This window comes from Centropristis striata, chromosome 17 (genome assembly GCF_030273125.1).
Source record: "Centropristis striata isolate RG_2023a ecotype Rhode Island chromosome 17, C.striata_1.0, whole genome shotgun sequence".
Lineage (NCBI taxonomy): Eukaryota > Metazoa > Chordata > Actinopteri > Perciformes > Serranidae > Centropristis > Centropristis striata.
The window spans coordinates 329,007-335,000 of record NC_081533.1 but is presented as its reverse complement, the minus strand read 5'-3'; positions in this window follow the sequence as shown (position 1 = coordinate 335,000).

Genomic DNA, 5,994 nt, shown 5'->3' with positions numbered 1-5,994 from the left:
TGTGCACATTCTGACTACATTCATAAAGTTGGTTGTGCTTTTCAAGAGACTTACAGATATTTTTAAAACTACTTTTCAAAGCCCACTGCTTAAAAAAGCAATGCTTTGACTCAAAGCGCATACACATATGCCTCACTGTAGGACCAAGCGCCTTAATCTGAGAAGGAAGATGCAGCAAGTAATGCTGTTTGGGTATAATATTTGCATCTGGAAACAGTTGTTTGAAATGTTTTAAATGTTGCTCTATTAAAAGCTTCAGCCTTGAAAGAGTTGAGAGAGCAATAATAGGTGAAAACAGAATTTTGACTATCTCTAACAACCTAAGTAGCATTTGTGTGTAATCATTTTCTCCAATTTTGTCAATGAGAAACGGCAGGATTTTTAACAAAACCAGCCTCTGCCCAGCTGACTGTTTGAATTTATTGTCATTTGATGATAGTGTATTGACAGATATGGGACAAGGCTTATCTCTTGCATCCACAGGTGAATAAGGAAAACAAGTAATTGCACTGTTGAATGTGTCTAAGTCCATATGCCCCGAAAGCACAAGATGCTTTAAAACACATTTGATCTCGTATGGGGCAACACCTTCGAGAATGACATGCATGATGTCTTGTGGAGTTTGATTGATTATATGAAAGTGAGGAAATTCTGTTAATTTGCTTCTCCTGTTTATGCCATATGTCATTTTTAGATTGTCTTTCAGAAAGTCAGTGTGCGCCTTTTCAATGTCATTACATTGCCTGTTATGACTTGCCATTGTCCTTTTAACAAACAGATTTTCATTAAATTGCTCCTGCATGTCTTCAAAGTTGCATTCGCAGTGCCTGCATTTACTGTAGGCAAACCCAACTCCTATCTTAAATCCAGCCACTTCATGCTGAGCAAGAGTGTCACCGCACACAGAAATTAGTGCCCCATAAATTGAATTATGAATTATTAAAATTAAATTAATCCTCTCAAATATCTCATCAATACCACAATGTGAAAGATCTTTTGATTTTACCATGGCAAGCAGACGAATGGCAGCAAGTCTTGATCTGTATTTAGGGTTGATGTTACCTAAGGTGTAATAAATCAATAACAATTTGTTTTTGTTTGCCCGAGATCCAAGAGGATTGCATAGCTCAATTTCATCTGTATATAAAACCAACTGTAATGCTGTGGGACATTTCAAAAACAGTGGGTGTGACTTAAAAATGTCTCCATCAATGAAATCATGAAAAAACCCATCCTTGCACGTCTGTGGCCTCTCATCAATCATTGCAATAATTCTGGGATGTGATAGCAGCTGCTCCAAACTTTTCACCAACGGTATATAATGAAATAAATGGTCCTTAATGGTAAGAACTCTGGAGTTTCCATGTTTCACATAACATACTGTTTGTTTTGCAACAACAATCTCTGGTTCAACTGGTTTTAACAGTTCTTTGATGGTCTTATCCTGCAAATGGGTGGAAGCAATTTGACTGTAAGGGTCAACAAACTGGTCAAATATCCCCATTGCATCACTCTTTAGTTGATCCAGGTCCCCAGAATGTCTCTCAATCACGTCGCTCATTTGCTGTTTTAGATGCTCCAATAATGCGGCCTGATATTGCTGGACTCCACTCACCATTTGGTTAACAACTCTCTGGGGAATAGAAAACAAACAAACAAACAAAAAAACTAAATTATAAAATCCATATAAAAATGCAGTCAACATGCAAACATTTTTTTAAAAGTAACCCTTCAATTACATATTGTTAGTGACGTGCAGTGATCAAAATAGGCTGCTTTCCAGCAAAACTATCATGAAGAACTATTGCCTTCTGCAGCTTGTTTACACTTGGTCTTAAAATGTGTTTTGAGGATCACAAATGGACAGTGCTAAATAAAAGTTTAAGTGTTCGGTGTATTATGTTGTCTCTATTCTTAGCTTATGCTCAACAAATATAGTGGCTAAGCGGTTTAAGCGTATTGTTTTTAAGTAGGCTTGCTATTAAAATGAAATACAATTAATTGGAAAATCAGTGGCATAAATTACCTGTGTCAGTCGATTAGTTTCTCTAGCTTGAAGAAGAAATGCAGTTGCATGTTTAGAAAGGTCAACATTCATGCGACCCTCTCCATCTTCTTGAAATCCACTCTGAAAGAGATTAACAACAAACATATCTATTAAAACAGAGAAAATACTGGAATTTATAGGTAGCACAATCTGACAAAAACTACCCTATAAAAAGGTACATGATGGGTGTATTTTTACTGATTGGTGTCTTTATTTTGAGTATGTAAAATAAAAAACCAAAACAACAAGTAATAAAAACAAAACAAAACAGTACTACAAAAGACTTTGACACATTACACATTACAATGGTGACATTTTATTTAACTTTACCAAATAGTCATTTTACCGAGCCCCCCTTGAACACATCATAGTAAACCTCCTTCTGTCGGGTAGCTTTCACCTTGCTGTTTTCAACAGGTGTTTCAACACTGGATTACCATTTTTAACTAACGGGACTTGCTACTAACTTTGAATGTATTTACCATCGGATGGATGCGTAAAAACTGTCTGAGTGGACTGCTGCAGCAACAAGAGGCAGAGACACAAAGCTGCAGCCCAGTATATCTGGACCGTATGCACGCCACTCCACTTTTCAACCAAGGTAAGTTTATCATTACTGAGTCTCAGATGTTTGCAATCAAATGCTGCACAGTTTAATTGATGCTGGCTGTAATGTAACGTCTGGTGAGATTAGATCATACGTTGGACAACCTGTGGGGCGGTAGGCTGCGTTTGTCAACATAAATGTTAGCATTAGCCGATTTCAATCTCAGTAGGCTAGTTTTATTTGAGTTACTGGGTCGATTACTCGTTACTGACAATATTGGAATCACAGTAACGCATTACTTTCAATACTGCTATTACTTTATCTTAAAATTAAAACCTGAGCATGTCATTGACAAAAACAATGTTAAATGGACGTGCTTGGATCAGGCATAGGTGACCTAAATAAATGTTAACTTCAAGTTCAGCTTGTGTAACGACTTACCGCTGGAATGACGATGCTGGAGCCCTCCGCTTCAGTCACAGGGCTTGCAGCTGTTCTTTCACCTGCTCCAGGTGAACCGGGAGTCGCTCCGTCCTCCTCCGCCGCTTCAACTCGGAGAAGATGATGCGCGTGTGTCCGCTTCACGTGATAGTAAAAGGAGTTGTACACCCTGTACTCACTTGGACAGCCATCAGTCCCGCACACGACGCGAAAGTCAGGGCTGCGACTGTGCATGGTGTTAATGTGACTCAAGAGTTGTTTCAGAGTCAATGCTACAAATACGTAGCATATGAAGCAACGCCACATCATGTTGGAGGCAAGATGTCACAGCCAAGAGAACGGTTAACTAGTGATGGTCCGCTGACACTTGAAGCTCCGACACATGCGCGGTAGCTCATGAAGCAAACGTCCCGAAGCACTGTGCCGAGGCGTGGTTTGGTCACGTGACTCGTGACGTTCGAAGCAGCAAAGTGCTTCGAACGTCACCGAATCACCAACAGTGGAAGTGAACCGCTACCTCGCTGATCCTCCACTAGAAAGAACTTCAGAACTGCTCACATACTGGGCAAACCACAAAAATGTATATCCCAATCTTTATCAAGTTGCTAAACATTTCTTATGCACCCCAGCCTCATCCGTGCCGTGTGAACAGGTTATTTCCAAGGCTGGGGAAATTGTATTGAAAAGAAGAAACCGCTTGAATCCCAAAACTGTGGAAAAACTGTTGTTTCTAAATAAAAATTCATAACAAGTTACACAAGCACAGTCACTGTCCACCCATGAACCTCTTTACCAATGAACCCCAAAACATTATTTGCCAAATTCCATAATATAATCTGTATTTGCGCCAGCCCCATGTGAAAAGGGACCTCAGGCCGGAATCGAACCCGGGTCCGCCGCAGCACTCAACCTTAAAGGTACGCGCTCTACCGGTGTGAGCCACCGGGACGCCTTATAAAACATTATTGTTGTTGTATTCAGTCGTGTAGTTGAAAACAAACGCATGAACCAATCAATGACACGTCTCGGTTGCACTTCATTTTATTGACCACTAGATGTCCTACTGGAGCACTGTGTGTCATTGAAGCTTCGAGTAATGAACCATGTTTTGTATAAAGTGTCGAAGCTTCAACAAAGCCTCGATCAGCCATCACTACGGTTAACTGGTCACAGGTCAGTAGAACAAAACTTCCGTAGAAAGTCGTTACTATGGTAACACCCGCGCGCTAGCTGCTGCAAATGAGAATGTGGGCGTAAACAAAGTCGCCTGGCGAAAACTAACGGTCGACAGAGCTGCCTGCCGTCCAGGCGTTGACTGGTCGACTTGGATTTTCATTGTAAGTAAAGTAAAGTAAGGCGTTGTATCCCAGTGCTCCTTTTTTGTACTTCACATTGCACACCCTTTGACGTTATCGATGTTTCAATGTGTTTTCAGTGTTTATCGTGTGTCGTTGCAGCCGAACAGAGGCAGCGAGGCGAGCTAACATCAGCAGAGATAACTAGCTCAGTAAGCTAACAGCATGGAAGAATTGGATGATGTGGCAGTGTCGACTTTAAGGGGTAACGTATGCAAATATTTTTCTTTATTATATATGAACATATTAACCCATTAAGGCCTAAAGCGCCTGGAAAAAAATGCCTGTAAAACCTCTGGGCGATTTTCAAATGACCCCCTAAAACCTGAAGTTTTTCTGGAAATTCAACACCTACTAAATAATAGATTTTTCAGCCTCTGTAGCAGATAGAAATGAAATTCAAAAAGTATTTGAGAGCTTCTACCCGTGGCTTTAATACGAAGTTGAGTTTATTGGTCCAAACCTTCAACACATTTTTTTTTTTTAAATCAACAAACTCAGCAAATGTTACATTTGACTGAATAAAAAATCCTATGCATAATACTAATACATGCCCATTAGCAAGATGCAAACATGATATGACCACTGGAAGAACAAGACATATTTCCCATTAGCCTACTGTAATAAATAATAATAATAATAATACATTTTATATATTGCACTTTTCAGGGTACTCAACGACGCATAAAGTAATATAAGACATAAACAGTCATGATTTCTTATATCATCACAATCAATTAGCCTATTGTTATTATTATCATTAATATTAATATATTATTAATAATATTATTATTATCTCCAGATGGCCACAAATCTGTCTGTTCTTCGGTGAAAATATGTCGTCTAAAAACATATTCCTCATCCATAAATGCCGGTCGATTGGTTCCGAGGGTTCAAAGTCCAGATCAGCAATTAAATGATCGGCGCTGTTTTCATCAGATCTCTTCCGTCACTTCCTGCTGAGCTCCTCCGCTATAGTCGTCTTCCTCCATGATTTATAAGTTCTGGAAAAGTCCCATGATGCATTGCGACACTCCCGCATGTATTCTGATCATGTTCTGATGCATTTCATTGGCCAAGAGACCGAAAATAGGTGGAAAAAAATACAAATACTACAAAATGACATATCCGCTGTCCCGGCCTTAATGGTAGAGTGACGCAACAGCGCTCCCGGCTTTAAAGGTAGAAATGCGGTAATGCTTTCCCGGCGTCAATGGGTTAATGCAGATGAGTGTAAACGAAATTAGTTTACACATCATTTAAGCAACAAAAAAAGAAGCCAAATGCTTCCTGGCGCTGCTCCACATGTGACCCTCTACAGAAGCACTGTGGGCCTCAAACCCATTTGTCACATCGCTCCTTCGGTCACCTGTTGTGTGAAATGTTATGTGTGGTCGGTGAACTGTAGGAACTGAATTGCGCTTTCAGGATAATGTATATTATGTTGTTGTGTTCAGACTAAAAGTAAATTAATTTTTTGCCTACCATTACTTGTGCCATTTCCCATTAACAGTTAAATTCATCAACTGTGGAGACTAGTCAACTAATGGTGACAAATTGTTGACAATTGTTGGTCACTAGGAAAATTCTTAGTTGGTGGCAGC